Source organism: Pseudorca crassidens, chromosome 11, assembly GCF_039906515.1.
Source record: "Pseudorca crassidens isolate mPseCra1 chromosome 11, mPseCra1.hap1, whole genome shotgun sequence".
NCBI classification, from domain to species: domain Eukaryota; kingdom Metazoa; phylum Chordata; class Mammalia; order Artiodactyla; family Delphinidae; genus Pseudorca; species Pseudorca crassidens.
The window spans coordinates 88,797,272-88,817,340 of record NC_090306.1 but is presented as its reverse complement, the minus strand read 5'-3'; the positions used below and the strand labels follow the sequence as shown (position 1 = coordinate 88,817,340).

General features: G+C 45.6%; 1 protein-coding gene across 6 annotated transcripts in view; it reads right to left on the bottom strand.

Annotated features, from left to right (window-relative positions):
* The window catches only part of CHST11 (carbohydrate sulfotransferase 11), a 288,364-nt gene that overhangs the window by 266,001 nt on the left and 2,294 nt on the right, over positions 1-20,069 (bottom strand). The window lies entirely within an intron of this gene.

The following is a 20,069-nucleotide window of genomic DNA, read 5'->3' as shown; positions in this document are numbered from 1 at the left end:
TCCACAACAAGAGAAGCCACTGCAATGAGAAGCCAGCGCACCTCAAGGGAGAGTAGCCCCTGCTCGCCGCAACTAGAGAAAGCCCGCGTGCAGCAACAAAGACCCAACGCAGCCAAAAATAAATAAACAAATAAATAAATTTATTTTTTTTTAAATCCTTGCCCTCATGGAGTTTCTATTCCAGGACTTCTGTGAAAACTAGTGGAAAGAGAAGTACCCTTTCTTTGTACTGGGATTGCTCAGAGGATGGGATGGAAGCTGGAAGTGCAGACAGCTATCCTGCCACCACAAGCAGAGATAAGGCATAAAAGACCAGATCCTAGAGTCCCTGAATCCTGCCCTACTGACACTCAGTTCCCTGAGCCAAAACAAAGTCTCTTTTTGGCTTTGTTGAACCAATTTGACTGGGGTTAGGAGAAGGAAGATTTGCATCTAAAAGACTCCTGACCCATATATATATATACATACACAATGGAGTATTACTCAGTCATAAAAAAAAAAATCTGCAGCAACATGGATGGACCTAGAGAAGATCATACTAAGTGAAGTAAGTCAGACAAAGAAAGACAAATATCGTATGATATTGCTTATGTGGAATCTAAAAAAACGATATAAATGAACTTATTTACAAAACAGAAATAGACTCACAGACATAGAAAACAAATTTACAGTTACCAAAGGGGAAAGGGCAAGGGGGATAAATTAGGAGTTTGGGATTAAAATATACACGTTACTAAATATAAAACAGATGAACAACAAGGACCTACTGTATAGCACAGGGAACTCTACTCAATATCTTGTAATAACCTATAATGGAAAAGAATGCTAAAAGGAATATATATATATATATATATATATATATACACATATATAATATATATGTATATATGTATATGTATATATAAAGAATATATATATTCTTTTCAGTTATACATATGTGTATATATATATGTATATATATACATATGTATATATGTATATATAAAGAATATATATATACACATATGTATAACTGAATCACTTTGCTGTACACCTGAAACTAACACAACACTGTAAATCAACTATATTTCAATAAAAATTTAAAAAAACAAAAACAAAAAAACTCCTGACCAATCCCCTAAGACTTCCTCAGATATCCGAGGCAAGTTTGGAAATGCCATAAAGACAGGTCGCTTTTCTGAAACTGGCCCTTGAACATTCCTCACCCCCAGGCACTCCCCCTCCCCCCTCCATGCGGTCATTTACAGTTTGAAAAAGACCTCCCTCCAATAACCTCCTGAGACAGAGGGTCCAGTTCACGGCCTCTCCCACTGTGCGTTAGGAACCAGACCATGTCAACAGCCCCAAAACGACCAGAGACTAGATGATTCCAGCCACCTCCTGGAGCTCTTGAAATTGCGGGCTACTGCTGACAGCTACAGGGAACATCGCCTTCATTTCCCAAAGAGCTAAATCACAGTGGCTTTTCTCAAGGTGGCTACTGGGCCCCTGTGCTTCTTAAATTGCTTTCAGCCCAGGCAGGACGCTCCGAGACCCTCTGTACACCCACTGTTGCAGGAGGGCCTCAACTAGACACACATCTAACCGAAGTTAATTGACCACATCCTATTAAACAGGAATCCTAATAGCCAGCTATTTTAGTCTCATCTCACTTCCCCATCATCCACTTCTACCACAGCGCTAGGCTGATGGAGAGTCAGGGTGTGTGTAAAAAGAATATGGGAAGGGGGACGGTGACGACTCCAGAGTTCAGAGGTGAAAACGCTTTGGGGAGACTATCTCGAGGAAGAGAGGTGCCAGGCATTACATCTGCATAGCAGACACTGCATTTTTCCTTAGTGTGTATTTTGGGGCGATCCAGTGCAGGCTGGTGGAAATTATGGGGGTGGCTACAGTTTGCCCTAAAACACCCCTTGCTGCTGCCACCAGAGGGGCTTATATCCAGTCTCACTCTAATATCAAGAATAAGTTACTTTCCATTCTTGTTTCAAAGAAATAATACAAAGATGAATGTATAAAAATGTTTATTGTGGCTTTTTTTTTAAAGGGAAAATCTTTGTTTTAAAATACCCAAAAAAAGAGAATGATTAAATATATCCAGGCCTCCCCTTTGAAGGCAGAGGCAATGCAGAGAGCACACAGGAAACCCCCATCTGGTATGAGTGTGTGTGTCTCTTTCACTTTTGCAAAAGGAAAGACAAAGTCATGAGCTGGGTTTGGTTTTGGTTTTCTCTCCCCACCCCCTCTACTCCTGCTTCCTGTTTAGGGGAGCCTGTTCCCCCAGCCCTGAGAGTATCAAGGCACAGCTTCCCAGGAAGAGGCTTCCTTCTCAGGGCACTGCTGTCACCCTTCTGGGAATGGCGCAAGGTGTGTAAAGAATGGCTCCACGGTGCCACAATACCTAGGTCCTCGTCACTACACAAACACCCTCTCATCTGAATTCCTTCTTCACGTTGGTTGAGGACCATTGAGTGCACAATGCTTCCTAGAGCTATTATTATGTCTTATCAACCACTGAGCAGTTGTCCATTTTCCTTCCAGCTCAGGGATCGCCCTGCTATCCATTTTTCCTCCTCAATCACAGAAAGGAGGTTTTCACACAGACACTAGCCCATGTTTGCACACAGAAGTTAATGCATCTGAAGTCCAACAGACCTGGGAATCCCAGCTCTACCACTTACCAGCTGTGTGTCTTCGGGCGGCCGCAACAAAATCCCGCAGACTGGGGGGCTTATAAACAACAGGAAATCAATTTTGTGCGGTTCCGGAGGCTGGAAATCCAAGATCAGGGTGCCAGCATGATCTTCCCGCTTCATAGCTGCCACCTTCTCTCTGTGCCCGTACCCGGTGGAAGGGGCTGGGAGCCCCCTGGAGCCTCTTTTATAAGGCACTAATTCCATTCCTCAGGGCTCCATCCTCATGACCCAAGCACCTCCCAAGTTCCCTCCTCCTGATACTTTCACCTCTGGGAGTTAGGATTTCAACATACGAATTTTGAGAGGACACAAATATTTAGACCATAGTGCTGTATTACCTTAAGTTAATTACAGAACTTCTCTGAGTCCCATCTAAAAGTGACTGCTACCTTCACCAGCTTGTTGAGATGACTAAGTGATTTAACAAAGATAAAGGACGCCCACGGAGTCAGCAGTCAACACATATCTTTTAAGTGAATTTTAACCCTATGGATGATCTACAGGCCTCTTGGACACGCATGGAGATTGTGGACGTGGCTTTCAGATAAGCACTTGTGTATTGATGGGTTTCCCTCTTCCTGAAAGTCCATTGATAAGGTGCTTTGGGACAAGGATGGGAGTTCTCTTCTCTTCCCAGTTGTCAAGTGAAACTTCCCTCCTACCCTTTGTGGCTCACTCGTTCAGACACAAAAGCATGTATTCAACAAACCTTCATTTTATTGCAAGTCTGTGACAGGGCAGGCACTAGGGACTCACTTGGTGCTCTCTGAAAGCCTGTTACCTAGTATGGACCAAAACCTAAACAAGACCATCCATGCTGAGTTTGATGGAGGTTCTGTTAGGAATCTGGACGGCAGTCAAATCAAACTGGCTGCCATCAGTACGACCGACACTCTCACACACTGCAGTCGGAGCATAAATAGATACAACCATCTAGATAACCCTCTGGCCACACCAATCAAGAGCCTTCGATAGTTTATAACCTGTGCATTCCCCTTCTGAAAATTTATTTCAAAGAGACATTAAGAAATTCAGACGAAGGTTTAGGTACAGAAAGGTGTACTGCAGCAATATTTTAAGAGGGAAAATCATTTTCAAAAATGTTCAACAAAAGAGAATGACTAAATTACATCCATACGATGACATATCCGTACAATGGAATATTATGACATCCATATGATGGAATATTAGTGTTTTCAAAGAAAATTGGATGACATGAGAAAAATGCCTATGATTCAGTACAAAGCAGCAAAAGCAAGACACACTGTAATATATGCATGATAATTTCTATGCATCTATACGAATACATGTATTCGTATAGATGCATAAATATATGCATTTGTATGGACGCACAGAAAAACAGACTACAGGTTAACAGAGATCCTTCCTGGGCGGTAGGATCAGGGGTGACATTTTTGGAAGTGGGTTTCATTTTTTCAAAATTCTCCATAATATGCCTGAATTAAGTTTATAATCTGAAAAAAAGAAATATATATATATACACACAAACCATTGTTTTACTTTGATATTACAGGGCAGGGGTGGGGTGATGATGGAAAGGAGCCAGAGGTGTCGCCAACCTTGCCACTTGATAGATTGTATGCCAAGAAATGTCAGCTCCATTGAGACAGGGATCTTGTCTGTTTCATCCCCGGCTGTTTCCTTAGCACTTGGTAGGGTCCTGGCACACATGGAAGGCATTCAATAAATGCTTGTTGAATAACTGAATGAACGACTGCACTCCAGCTCCAATGTTCTTCCTCTGTGAAGTTCCCTGACCTCCCCTAAACTAATTACTCCTCTTTTTCTAGAGGCCCAGAGCCGTTATTACAAAGCTTTACAGCTCACAATTATGGGTCTGTCACCACTCGCTAAATTGCAAGTTATCTGAATGCAGGAACTAAGTCTTATTTAGATTTGTCTCTGTAGTCAGATGAATGTTTGGTCAATAAATATTTGAGCGAAGGATGGAGGGGTGGAGAGATGTCAGCCTGTTCATACTGGATTAACAGTAATTATTCTCTTCAACTGAGATTTAACTGTAAATGCTATCAATTTTGACAACCGCTAACACAATAAACTCTGAGTTGGGAGAAACAGTCTTAGGAATAGTCTCAGCAGTCAACTGCAAAGTTGTTGATGGTTTTAGCCCTGACACACTTTCTTCTAACAAAATTTTACTCAGAACCCCAAAATATAAAACAGGCACAGAGCCACTCTGAGGAGGGTGGGGTTCTGGAACCCTCCTTGACATTAAGTTGTCTGCTCTGGACCCTCTGGAGCTGAAGCAGCAGTTTAAAAACTGCCAACGTTGACATCCGTTAGTAACAGGTGAGAGGGTCCCCAGAAGGGAGTGGAAGACCAGGACCAGAAGCCCTGTTTCCTGACCCCTCACCCAGTGCCCTTTCTACTTAACGGCACCTCCTCTTACAGTCAGGGTTACCCTTGTTTTAGGACAAATCAAACCCTCAGCTATGGCAGCCAAGGCTTACATGCTGAGAACTCAGTGCTCTGAATTCATGGCTCTTTTACTTCCTATGAAAATCAAGGAGGAATGTCGCTGTGACTTTCCAATGACAACATCCTTCACGTCGCTTGAATCCCACTTTCAGGAAGGCACTTGCTATCGGACCTATATTTATTTTTGAATTCTCAATTTGGTTTTACAGACACAGGAAACAAACGTCTGCACAAGCCTCAAAAGAATTCTTTCCAGAATCCTGTAGAAAAGAACCCTGAACCACTCCCCTCCTGAATTAAATGGATTATCCTAAAATGGGCAAGGCCACCATTACTACTTAATATTTTTAAGCACATAATTGTCTTTCATAGGATGGCCCACACTCTCCCAATAAAAGCTGTTTTATCACAGGTGGCTAAAACATTGCCTGTTCAGTTTCTGATTTCAAACCTGTGTTTCGATTTTTGAACAGCAAAATTACACAGAGCCCTACATACCGTAAAACCTTGGCTCTTCTTAAAGGATTCACAACCTACCTCTTCCATTTTCAAAATAATCTCCATTCCAGTACTTTGGCATAGACTCCCAATAATAAGTACTGTCTTAATTAGACCTTCCAATCCCTAATCCCTAAATCCTTACAAGTCTGCAAGTGTGAATCCCAAAACCACTGTAGCTTACACAGCCACACGCCCCATTAAAAAAGGGCTGCACGTCTGTAATGACATTGTATTGCTTTTTCTTCTTTTTTTTTTTTTAATTAAGCATTTGGGAGAGTTCTCCCTGTGGGTTGTTATTTTATGGGGAAAAAAAGGAGATCAAAGGTGATGAGATACCGCAATGAGGAAACCAGCTCTGAGGATATTTACCAATGGATGTCAAGTGCCACTGGCTAGCAGAGAAAATGAAGGGGGCCCTCAGTTTTCTACCAAGCACAATGACCGCCAGAAGTGATTCTGAAAGCGAGAGATGGCTTCTTCTGTGGTGCAAGAGCTCTACAGTTAACCCATCCTCTCTCCCACAGCCCAGGAGTGGGGCCTCAAAAGAGGCAGCCTTTTGATATGAAGATTACACAGGGCAGCATCTTTCAGGGAGACAAAGAGATCAGACCCCACACACAGCGCACAGGGCAAGTCTCTACGGGGCCTTAAAGCCTGGGGTCTTGGTTCCCAGGAGGAAGGGTCTGACTTTGGTCCAGCCTACACTGCTCATCTCCGGGGCAGCCCACAGCCGCAACCTGACGACCCCAGACAGACCCAAGAGCCCACACTGAAGCAAGAAATTCTCTGCCCCGCAACTATTTACACACTTTCCCTTTCTCCTGCCACTTCTCCCGGGGCCCTCCCAGGGTGAACTGAGGGCACCATTAGCAACTAACTGAGACTGAAACGTAACCTCCTCTGTGGCCTCTGATTTCAGCAGGAGCAATGCAAACAGTGGAGTTTTCAATCCTGTCCCAGAGCGCTTTTAAGCTATTACTTATTTTGCACTTTAGACATTCATCAATAATCTTCTTCCACCCCTCCCCCATTAAATAATAATAATAGAAACTCTTTCAAAATGGCTCCAAGTTCATTTTGAGTTGAAAACGTCTGCCCTTCTAATGAAACAAGAGGGCTTCATTCAAACAACCCAATCGAAAAACAGGCGGAAGACCTAAACAGACATTTCTTCAAAGAAGAGAGTTGCATTCAATTGAACTTAAATTTCATCATCTGAAAAACAGGAGACCCTAAACCTTCTATAGCTCCTGGTTCCCAAGAATAAAATTCAAATTTCAGAACCTTCAGAGCCCTCCAGGTTGGTGGCCGACCCACCTCTCCAGCCTGGAGCTTCTTGTGTCCCCAGACATCGCTCTCCTTCCAACCCCACCCTGGTTCTGGCAGGTACCCTCACCTGAAGTGTCTGTTCTCTCTTAAATCCCCCCAGCAAATCTCCACTCATCCTTCAGGGTCCAGTGCAAAAACATCACCTCTCCTGTGAAGTCTTCCTCAACACCCCTCTCTAAATCAATCACCCCTCCCTTCCTTAGCTGTTTCTCTCTCTCTTTGTAACCCCAATCACATTTGGCCCCATTAGACAGTTAATCATGTGTGCTTCTGTCCACCTCGATAGAATGATTCTTCCTTGGGCCAGTCTCTGCATGCCAACGTCTGCTTTAGAACCCATTTTAAACCAAATTTAAGCAGTTCCCTGAACCCCTCTGAGTTTCCACTACTTCATCTGTAGAATGAAGTTGACAGACTCTCTCTCTAGGTTACAGAGTTTGGTAGGCTCTCGTTAGGAGAGTCAAGCTTCAGATGGCGACTGATTAGCTAACAAGACTTTGAAGATGCCTTAGAGGACTGAAATTACTTCAGCTATACATATGCGACTCCTCAACGTATTTCTCTTATTTAACACCTAGAGTCCTAAGAGAATCAATAGTCTTCCCAAAGGGTACAGCTTAAACCCAGGAAGGAAAACATCCCCTTAAAAAAGGGGGGAAGGGGCAAAAAAAGAGAGAAAAAAGTAAACAAAAAAACTTAAATCCAATGCATAGAAAGTTCTCCAACACTTCAGAGCTGCACTATTCAGTATGGAGCACTTGAAATGTGAATCTGAATTGAGATGTGCTGTAAATGTAAAATATACATGAGTTTCTGAAGACTTGGTACAAAAAAAGAAATGCAAAGTATCTCAATAATTTTTAACATGTATTGCCTCTAAAAATGATACTACTTTATTTGTTTGTTGTTTATGGCTGCGCTGGGTCTTCATTGCTGTGTGCAGGCTCTCTCTAGTTGCGGCGAGCAGGGGCTACTCTTCATTGCGGTGTGTGGGCTTCTCGTTGCGGTGGTTTCTCATTGCACCGGCTTCTCTTGCTGCGGAGCGTGGGCTCTAGAGCGCAGGCTCAGCAGTCATGGTGCGCGGGCTTGGTTGCTCCGCGGCACGTGGGATCTTCCCAGACCAGCGATCGATCCAGTGTCCCCTGCATTGGCGGGCGGATTCCTAACCACTGCGCCACCAGGGAAGTCCCTGTACTACCTTAGATATTAATTTCACCTGTTACTTCTTACCTTTTTAATGCCACTACTAGAAAGTTTAGAGTGACATATGCAGCTAACAGCATCTTCTATTGGGCAGCGCTGCGCCAGCAGGGTACTCCGAGATGAATCTTCAGATCCCGGCACACACTGCTTACAGCGTTACAATAACCGTAACTTTGAGAACTGTTCACTTTTTGGCTGTGTCTACATCTAACCAGGGTGTTAAGTGATTTGCTCTTCGCTCTCTTACCTGGTAGCTCATTGTAGAATCAAAGTGGAAATGAAATCAGCAGTGAAATTGCTGAAAACTCCATACCTGCCGTCCCAATGAAGGATTTTCTTCTTGGCCACCAATTACTATCAATGTATTCGTCCTTTCGATCAATATTTACTAAGTGACTACTGCCATGGTCTAAATGTTTGTGTCCCCCCAAAATTCATACTGTGAAAACCTAATGCCCAAGGTGACAGTATGAGGAGGTGTGGCCTTTAGGAGGTGGTTAGGTCATGAGGGCAGAGCTCTCATGAATGGGATTAGTGCCCTTCAAAAAGAGTCCCCAGACTGCTCCCTCACCGCTTCCACCCTGTGGAGATACAAAGAGAGGTCAAATGTCTGTTGTTTACAAGCCATCCAGGCAGTGGGATTTTGTTGCAGCAGCCCAAACAGAGTAAGACAACTACTATTACCAGGCTCTATTCTAGGTGCTGGGATACTGTGGCACACAAGACATGGCCTGCTCTGGACGGGCCAATACACCAGTGCACATAACGACAGAGGCGTGCACATAGGAAGTACTACCCTGGGACACAGGCGAAGGACACCCATCTGCTTACCTGGCCAAGAGGAGATGGATGTTGGTTTCACACAAGAGGTAACATACGAACTGGAATTTTACCTCAAGACACGACCAAGTTGAAGAGAGGTGAGTGTCATCTGAACACAGGTGATAGCACTGGCCCCAAGAGGGGATGTGCTCACCCAGAATTGAGTGTAGGTAAGAAGAGAAGGGGCTATCACTGAATGCCCCACAGAGAATCTACAGCTGTGCTTAAGGCCCTTATAAAATAATTACTTCTTGACCTAATTAGCTAAAACCAAGAACATGTAGATGAGATACACTGGTGAGGTGAAGAGACTAGTCTCCAGTGTCAGTTAGACCTAAGCCAGGATCTTGTCCCAACTTTCCAGCTCTATGACCTCAGGCAAGCTTCTTAACCTCTCGAAGCCTCAGTTTCCTCATCTGTACAATGGGATTGGTAAACGCCCATCTCACCAGGTTGTGGTGAAGAGTAAATGTGATTATCCAAGTACAGCAGTTGGCATACTGTCTGATACACAGTATCACTAAGTGATCACCTCATTAGCGTTATTTTTAGTAAAGCATCGCAACATATGGAATCTAAATGAGGATTTCCCAACTACTGATATTCTGGGCTGGAGTATTCCTTGTGGGAGGCTGTGCTGTGTGTTATAGGATGTTTAGCAGCATCCCTGGCCTCTACCCACTGGATGCAGTAGGACCCACCTCCCCAGCTGTGACAACCAAACTGTCTCCAGACACTGCTGACTGTCCCTGCACTGGGGAGGAGAAGGGAGCAAAACTGTCCCCGGTTGAGAACCACTGCTCTAAATCAGTTAGATGAGGTGGGAAGTTCATCCAGAGCGCCACGTGCTTAAAAAGATAAAGTTCGGGGCTTCCCTGGTGGCGCAGCGGTTGGGGGTCCGCCTGCCGATGCAGGGGACGCGGGTTCGTGCCCCGGTCCGGGAAGATCCCACATGCCGCGGAGCGGCTGGGCCCGTGAGCCATGGCCGCTGAGCCTGCGCGTCCGGAGCCTGTGCTCCGCGGCGGGAGAGGCCACAACGGTGAGCGGCCCGCATACCGCCAAAAAAAAAAAAAAAAAAGATAAAAGTTCTTGTAAAGAACTGGGAGCACTGACAGACGCCCACCCTCCCTAAGCCCAGCAGGAACGGTCTGAGGGGCCAGAGGTGGAGCGGAAGAGCCTCAGATAGGCCCTGTGTCTCAGGCTGAAGAACCCTGGGCCTCACGCAAACCAGGATTACAGTCTTTCGACTAAATTTCAGTACCTGCTCTGGTGATGACGGGCAGAAATGGGCCTCTGCCCCTGCTACGAGTGCCAGCCAGCAGAGGAAGCCCCACCAGGCCTGCAGTTAAGGGGATGGGGGCGGTGGTGACTGGCCCCTGTGCAAGAAGAACTCAGAAAGTCCTCTTCCGCATACCACAGGCTCGAATGTGGAGACCAAGGCCAGTCGGTCCCGGCCTGTGCGATGCACCCAACCACGGCTCCTGTAAGGGCTGCCATTCCTCAATAGCTATTCTTCGGAAACGATTTTCATCCTCCTCAGAGTCCCGCTGCAGAAATGGCACTGACGGGTGCCCTCTGTTGTATTTTTTCAAGTGCCACTTCTTAAAGCTAACGGGAACCTGAGGGGTAATTTATGTGCATAATTGGGGGCGGTGGGGAGGGAAGCTATGGCCTTTGCATTCAGCATGGAACTGCAAGCTGATTTTTCACCAGATAAACTCAGCTTTTGCAAAACACTACACAGACGCACAGCTAAGCTTTGGCCTTGGCATGGGAGGTGCGACAGCACAGCAGATGGAGGGTCAGGGCATCCAGAAAGACGATATCATAGGAGCCTAGACGGAGGACCCTTTTGGTAAACCTCACAGGGTAAGTCACACCTACGAAACGGATAAACATTAAAACATTTGCTCAGGATTCCAGCAGAATGAAACACAACAGCATTGTTGTCAACACAAAGATTAAAATCTTAGAATGAGGAAACACAGTGCATTTATTTTAACAACATGCATACACTGGTTTTGCGTCCATTTTCAATGTATTTTCACATCTCATTTCTCATTTAATCCTCACCACCACCGCGGAAGAGAGATAATATTACTACCTTCCCTTGGCAAACGAGGAGAGCAAATCTCTTGCGTTTGTGACTTGTATTCAATCAATTATTAAGCCCCTACAATGAGCCGGGCACCCTCCCAAGTCATCGAGTGTAGCCAGGTACTACACCAGATGTTGCTGAAGCGTGTAGGGTCTTGAGGTATTTCTCCAGGAGGAGTATCATTGGCCCTTGGTTAGGATGACTATCTATCTGATGGGCACAAAGATCCCACCCTGTGCGAGATGTCTAGCATCCCTTGGCCCTGCCCACTAAATTGAAGTCCTCAATCCTTGGGACAAACAAGCACGGCGAGACACATTTCCAAATGTGGGGGCCAGCGGGGAGCCCCCAACTGAGAGCCCCTACTAGACCTTCAGAGCAACAGTCAGACAGCCATGGTTTAACTCTCGTGTCATCAATTCCTCTCTGTGTGACCTCAGTCTCCCCACCTCGCCTTGTAAAACGGTGATTATAATAGGTGAACCTTGTAAGATTCCTGTAAGGAATAATACACGTTAAGCACCTGACCCACGTCAGCCTCCAGGAAATAATACCCAATAGATATCTGAATTTCTTTGTCAGCTCATCCCCCTTATACCCTCATCTCCTTCGATCTTAAAACCCCCTTCTCAGGGAGCCTCCCCTGACCGCTCCATTTAAAAGTGCAGCCCCCTCACTGCTTCCATTTCACTTCCCCCTCCCCGGCTTTATTCTTTCTCTGCAGCACTTGTCACCATCAAACATACTCTATGGCTTAAACATGCATTTGTTTACGTCTCCGTCCACTGAAGGTACCATGAGGACGTGAAGCATGTCTGTTCGGGTCCCTGCTGTATCTCCAGCACCGAGCACAGAGCCTAACTCTTAACAAGCATTCAACAGAAATATCTTGAGTGATGTCGAAGGGATGCAGTGGAGAGCCAGGGCCTGAACGCTGGTCCTGGGCTGCAAATTCTGTGCTTTTTTTCACCACAGTGAACGGTCATGAACAACAGTATTGAAGGTAAAATACGTCAACCGTTAAGATATGTAAAGTGTTACAACACTACCTTAGAGGGGCCTTTGTGTTTTCCCTCTTCTGGGATCCTGTGAAGTTAACAGTTTCTAACAGAAACCCATCCACCAGCCCACTGCACTGGCGTTGTCTTTGTGGGGTTTTTTCACAAGGCTTTTAAGATAAGCACTCAAGCCAGAGATTGATCAGGATTTCAACGCTTACATTACCGAGTTTCTTTATTTCTATCCATACCTATCTGAGTGGGACCTGAACTCCAGTGATACTGGAAATATCATTCCTGCCCATACTATGTATCCAAGGCCGAACTCGGACTCACCACTGCCCGAACGAGCTCCGGGTGGGCACTGGATTACTCAGACTTGACTGTGGCAGGTCTGACAATCAGCAACTATATTCAAGACCAGTTTGCACCTGGGGTCCCAAAGTCCAGGGGACATTCGATCTAGCGCAAAGGGGCCTGGGAAGGAAACATTTTCATTGACTCTAGAAGAGAAAATTTAATGTTAAAAATATGAATTTTCCATATTCATTGACTCTAGAAAAAGAAATTTAATGTTAAAAATATGAATTCATGTTAAATATTAATCGAAACAAACACCCCCATCTAACGTGTCATACCAAGTTACATGCCATTTATGAAACTCAGGCATCTGAGGAGGGAGAAGGAAGAAGGACAAAGGAACTCAGTCATCCCACTGCTCTCAGCATATTGTGATGAATCACCATTTACAACTGCATCATAAGTAGATTGACAGATTATATTATCTACTTCCACCTAAACTAATCCTCATAAAACAGAATAGAAGCTTAAAGAGATCCCAGTCAAGAAACTACAGCCTGGAGGGCGTTCCCTGGCAGTCCAGTGGTTAGGACGCGGTGCTTTCACTGCCGGGGCGCAGGTTCAATCCCTGATCAAGGAACTAAGATCCCGCAAGCCGCTCGGCGTGGCCACATTAAAAAAAAAAGGAAAAGAAAGAAACTACAGCTCGGAGATAATACTCATAACGCACATACACAGGAAAATGGCATCCCTCTCTCTCCCGGAGTCTTGTACGCCGTATCACAAGGCAAAAAGGATGAGAGGGCTTCCCTGGTGGCGCAGTGGCTGAGAGTCCGCCTGCCGATGCAGGGGACGTGGGTTCGTGCCCCGGTCCGGGAAGATCCCACATGGTGCGGAGTGGCTGGGCCCGTGAGCCATGGCCGCTGAGCCTGCGCGTCCGGAGCCTGTGCTCCGCAATGGGAGAGGCCACAACAGTGAGAGGCCCGCGTACGGCAAAAAAAAAAGAAAGAAAGAAAAAGGATGAGAGACTTGGAGTTGACTGGGAGTTAGATAACAGAACTTCCCAGATGGTGATGAACATGTGGATTTACGATCACTATTGTTAGAAACTTAGAAATATCCTTATCCTACCTATTCAGATAATGGGAGTGATATGTATACACTTGCTATAAACAAAATATGTGGGGGATGGCTGCTCACATACGTTTTACCAATAGGGTGTGGTGAGTACTCCGGATGTCGGCTCACCGTCCATTCCACCCCCTTCCAGAAGGTCTTTCTATACCGCAGAGGCTACTGATTTAAAAGCTGTGGTTCCCAGGCTTCCTTGAAGCTAGGGTTCTGAATGTGAGTTTGACTCCCCCAGATAGAAGCACTCACTTCAGATTTAGAAAGAGGCCATGAGTAAGAGGCCTTCCTGCCTTTTGGGTTGTTTCCACCCTCCCGGTGATGGGGGTGTGAGGGTTTTTTCTACAACAGCATGGAAGGGACCACTCTCTGGCTTTCTGGGTGTCGAGAGGTGGCTGCAGTGGGGAAGCATCCCGATTCTGGAACTGAGATCTCTGATCCCAGGTTCTCAGTGTCGTTAGTTTGTTCTTGGATTCAGTAGTTCCAGAGACAGTCTCAGAGGTGGTAGCACACTTAGTAGGTCAGTTTTTTTGAGCAGCCATGCCAATATATGTTTGCCTATATGTTATTACATATACTGTTACTATTAGCTGAGACTCATTCATGGAGGTCCAGCCGACGGCCCTATGTCTCCAGCCTTCCCAACAATTTGGTAAGGACCAGATTCCCTCCATTAAATACTTTTCCGCTTAAAATACCTAGACCGCTTTCTAGTTCTCGCCCCGAAGCCTGACTGAATCCTAGCAAACCAGGAGCAAAGAGGTTTGGGAGACAAATAAAACAGACCGCACCAGAAGCTATCTGGATACAGTAAACCAACCTGGCTCTTCCCTCTGGGCCGTATGCATATTGGTGAGGTGGGCAAGGGGGCAGAAGAGACGTCTTTGCCAATCACTTATTTACACTTTAAATGTTTCCTAAGCACGTCTGGGCCAACCTTAGAGGCTATAAAGAGGAACCTGGTAAACGTTCCTCAAAATGTGGAGATGTACAAGTAAACAAACTACCACCACCCGTTTCTAAAAGGGCTAGAGAAGAGAAATGACGAAGGCCATGGGGGTTCAGTGGCCTGGAAAGAAAGTAAATATCCACATCGGTGACATTTTCCTCAAGAAACATCACGATGCCTATTTCTCTGTGAACTTCCAGGTTTGAGCTCCACGTGAAATAACTCACTCCCCCGCGTCCCCATTCTGACTCTTACCAACCTCGTCAGTTAACCAGAGAGAGATGCTAACTGCAAGCCCTGAGGCTCTGAAAATAGGTGCAAATTTCCCAAGCACAGCAGAAAAGACTCAGAGGCCTGCATGCCGGCAAAGCCTGTATGAAGCAGGTGATCAGGGCTTATCAGGTACCTCCAGGCCCTCAGTTGCAGCCTGAGTGCCGTTTTTCATCACCTTACTGAGGTTATGGAGTGCACCATGGTTTACAAAAAGTACTTTCACAATTTACAGAGGTGGGTCTGAAACCATCAACTGTAAGACACTGTCATTTCATGTTCTTCCGAGAAAATAAAAGGCTCTCCGTTAAAGGTCAGCACAGTACTAAGATACTATCAATTACAACACATCAAATTTCATAAAAAGGAAAACGTGGGGAAAAAAGGAGTGTTTCAGAATTGATAAAATATAATAATTCATAGGGTTAGGCGGAGAGGGGAATGCCCACACTAGGACCTGGGTCTTTCGCTCCCAAATCATCAGTCCATTCAATCTCTACTTTTCCTGAGTGCTTCCATAAGTCAGGGGCTGTTGATGGCTGTTCTTAACTACGAAAGCCGTGAATCACACCCTGAACATTTTAAGAATTTCCCAGCACAAGTGCAGTTAAAATTCCTGTCAAATCTTTTTTTTTTTTTTCTGATTTGTACATTACTGCTTTAAAAAATTGACAACGGGGTGGTCTAGTTTGGGGGGCGGGAGTGGAGGGGAAGTGGGGTTTACATGGTAACCACTTCACCCAAGTGCACCCAAGGGCTGCTGAAGATAAACACAGAAGCACACGCAAGAGGCCTCAGCTCGTCCACCCCTGTTGTGCCCCCTCCCCCAAGAATCCTCGGCCCAAACTCTCCCAGGGCTTCCCATGCTGTCCCCAGTCACGGCCAAGGCCAAGGCCCACGCACACAGTCTCTCTCCACCTCCTAGTCTTAGCTCCTTCCTCCCTCTGCTCCAGACACTCAGAGCTGCCTGTCAGGCACCATGCTGCCGCATGGCACAGACCTGTGCTGCTCTCTGCCCGGAACATTCTGCCTGGGACTGGGCGGACACGTGGCCAGCTCCTTCACTTCCTCCCCGTCTCTATGGTCCAGTCGTCTTGTCAGCGACATCCCGCAACGACCTCTGTATTAAATTGCAAGCCTGGCCTCTCACATCCCTCATTCACCTCCCCTGCTTTGTTTTTCTCTCTTCACACCATCTGACGTGGCACCTATGCGACTTCTGCATTTCCTTAAAGGCTGCCTATCCCACTAGAATGTAAGTTTCATGAGGGCAAAAATAATGTTTCATTGTATCCCCAGTGCCTAGAGCAATACCCCACACAGAGTAGAGGAGACAGAGAGAGAAAAGGAAAGGGCAACTCTGCTCTCACTTTCTGATCAATCACATCTGGTGTGAGATGCATCAAATTACAAATTCCAGGAATTTTTAACGGACAGATCAGATTATTCAATGATCTCAGACGCAGAACTGCCTCCCTCTTCACCTGTGATAAAGATGGGGTCTCAAAAGTCAAGAGAAGAAAAACTAAAAAGCGAAAATGAGTATGTAAAACAACTTCTGTTTCGTCTCAGACTCTGACCTTACAAGCGGCCGTGACTTTCATGGAAGTCTTTCCACTCACCGTCCCCAGATTAAGAAGAGCTTTGTCCTTTTGGTGGATTTAAGAAGGGAAAGGGTGGTACCCGTGCTTGTAAGCCTTTGATTTCCTGTTTTTAAATGGCTGTTGCCCACAGAGCTAGTCATAAGCAAAATGACTCTTCACCCAGATAAATACAAACAGCAGCCTCTGCTGGAGGGCGGATTCTCCCACCCCTCACCCATCAGAAATACCCCAACCGCTCTCCTTCCCGTGCCCAATCACCACTTTTATTTCAGAGGCAACAAAATGAGGACTCCTGGACAGCGGCTATTACTGTGGAAGGAAACTGCCTAAGTGTATCTGTCTTATCTTTGTGCAACTATGAAACTCCCCATTGAGGTACAAACATTTAAACCACCAAGGGGAGACCCCCATGCTAGAAACATCTTATCTTTCAGTCATTTAATGCTGTTTCCAGGATTTAAAACAGCGTCATATCTGAGACCTTCTTGACATCTTTTCAAAGGATAAAGATGTCAGATATAAAAGAACAGTCCCTATGAACTGGTATAACTCCAAATTCATTTCATGTATCAGCAAAAAGATTCTTTAAAATGAAATACATGCAGGGGGGGGGAAAAAAAGGCATGATACCAGACTGACATCCTGCAAAGGGGTGGGGATGGAAGGTGAGAGGTATATGCAACTCTATAAATTTAAAAGTTTGTGGTTAAATTTTCTGTCTTTAAACTTAATAATTAATCACCATAATGACCATAATGATGTATTTGTCTAAAATACATATTATCTATCAAACAAGGTACAAAATCCAGGATGTGATGTCAAATTTTTTTTAATATATATATTCTATAATATACAGAAAAAAAGTACCCATTGCCTCTGGGTCGTAGATTAATGAATGATTGTTTTTCTTCTGTACTTCCTAAATTTTCTCAAATGAGCACATATTACGTTTATAATTAAATTAAAATTATAACACAAGAGCATTTCACATCCAATCTAATCAAGTGAACTACAAAGGGGTAACCCAAGAACTCTTTAAATAAAGGGTATAATCTTTCAATACATTCAAGCAAGGCAAAGAAATCCCAGGCGACAGTGAAAGTAAACATATCACAAAAGGAAAAAAAAAAAAAAAGAGAGAAGAAGAGCAAGAGAGAAAAAAAGGCTTTCTCCACAGGTTTCTCTCCTATGAACAGCTTTCAAACAAAACCACAACCCTACGGAGTAACACAGAGGGAAGGTTCAGAGGATCTGTCTTCACAAATGCAGCCTGGCGGCCTCTCAGCTCTGCCTGGCCCGACACAGCTCCATCAGAGGCCAGCCGTCTGGGGCAGGTATGGTCTCGGCAGGTATGCAAGCCACGTCAATGCTCAGGAGGCACTTTCACAGGACATGATCGCTGATGGACTCAAACCTGTGCAGAAACCACAGGCATGGAGCTCCATTCTCATCAACATCAGGAACGGTTCACGCCCACAGAAGGTGTCCCCTGCAGATGGGTTTCTGTAGGTCAGGGGCTAAATAAGGCCAAGCCTCCCCAGTACCCAGGACACCCAAGCAGTGTCTCACTGCCTCACACTTCAGGGCAGCAAATCTAGGCCATGGGGAATGCTCCTGTCTGGTGCATGATGAGCTTAAACCTGATGCATGACTCGGGGGATCTCAGAGGCCAGGAGGGCAGAGAAGTGTCCAGACCTTGTCCCCTGTGTTCCACACCCCTCCTAGAGAGACAGACTTACTGACTAGGTATTCTTGGCAAGGTTTAATGTAACCTTCCCAGAAACTGGAGAAGCAGGTCTCCTAGAGTCTAGCCACTTCATGCATTCATCCAGCAAATATTTTATTGAGAAACTACTATGTACCAGGCACTGTGCCAAACACTGGGGTTAGAATGGGGCCTAAAACCCAGTCCCTGCCCTAAGACTATTAACTCAGTGTGTCAAAGCTCTAAAGAAAACTGCCTTTACCGACAAGGCCCACTTCTGCTGAACCCTCCAACCAAATTAAAGATCAATTTCTCAAGTTTATATATTAGAAAAGTACAGGGGCTTCCCTGATGGCACAGTGGTTGGGGGTCCGCCTGCCGATGCAGGGGACACGGGTTTGTGCCCCGGTCCGGGAAGATCCCACATGCCGCGGAGCGGCTGGTCCCGTCAGCCATGGCCGCTGAGCCTGCGCGTCCGGAGGCTGTGCTCCGGGGTGGGAGAGGCCGCAGCAGTGAGAGGCCGGCGTACCGCAAAAAAAAAAAAAAAGTACAAAAGACAATGAACCCTAGATTAGAATCAGAGGGAGAGACAGCCAGCGCCCCCCTGCCAGCTGTCTCCTTGTATTCTTTCTCTCCCTCCTCACACATTCCAGGTATTCTCTAGCCATCGACGAAGCCAGGAATCCATTTCTTTTTTGAATACTACTTTTCTATTTCAGATAGAAATAGAAATAGCCCTCCTGCCAGAGGGCTCCAAATTTTTAGCAACACAATCTGTGCCACGCTGTGGTCCCTTCTGCCTCTCCCTGGGTGATCTGGAGAAACGGAAACTGCAGAGCCAGGCTAAAGGATCAGCTATCATTACCTAAATCCTTCGGAGAAGCAAAGATTAGCTAACTTTTAAGGAAATTCAAAGCGGTAGGAAAAAGATATAGCATCAGCTGTCATCAACAGTGTAGTTTAATAAAATGGGGGGGGTAAATGTTTAATATGAATTTCAAAGCATATTTTTATGTCCCATTGACATTGACATGGAGTTTTCATGGAACCATATGTAATTCAAAACAAGGAAGACCTTTCGGGACTTCCCTGGCGGTCCCGTGGTTACGATTCCACGCTTCCACTGCAGGGGGCGCAGGTTCCATTCCCTGGTTGGGGAACTAAGATCCCACAGGCCTGTCACGTGGCCAAAAAAAGAAAAAAAGAATAAGGAAACCTTTCAATTGAATTACCTGCAGTTCTACATTCAGTAGAATGTATTGAAAGTAGTCTTTGCTATGGACTGGGGGAAGTATCAGAAGAACATGTTCATATAGACACAAATAATCAACAAATGCTATTTTTTGGGGAGGAAGCGGAACCAGGAAGGGAAGCCAAGGTTGAGAGCAGAGGATCAAAGACAGAGGATCCTTATCAGCATAGCCTTGGAAAAGGTTCTGTCCCTGGTTCCAAAAGGCCAGACTGAAAGGAGCTAACACCACTGCTTTCAAGTCAACTTAATGTTCCAACTGGAGCTGGAAATTTTCACAAAGTGCAAATTACAAGTTGGAAATTTCTTCCTGGTATCTCCAGCTAGACAGTTATTTCCTAATTCTCACAGAGGATAAGAAAAGCCCAGGATGCATGAAAACCATGGATAGTAGTAGTCTTTCTAGTTAGTATCTCACCGGACAGCTAACAGGTAGAGAGAAGTTAAAGTACATTCCTGCCAGAGACTAATATTCATCCCTGTTCCAGGCGTTTCTGCAGAGAATTACCTGGCATGTTCGGTCCAGGCAAAACTGTAAGTGGGCTGAACACATCTGTAGTGTCTAGACCAAATCATTCGGCCCTTTGTTTAAACTGCTGGAGCCCCAGTGTATTCGTACACCACCCAGTCCCCAGCCCCACCCCCCGCCCCGCCCCGGGGGAGTCTGGCCCGGGATGGCGCTGTCTGTCTGGTCCTGCCCATCGCAACCATCGCCTGGCGGCCGGCAGGCAAGCCAGGTCCATTTTTAAATTCCCTT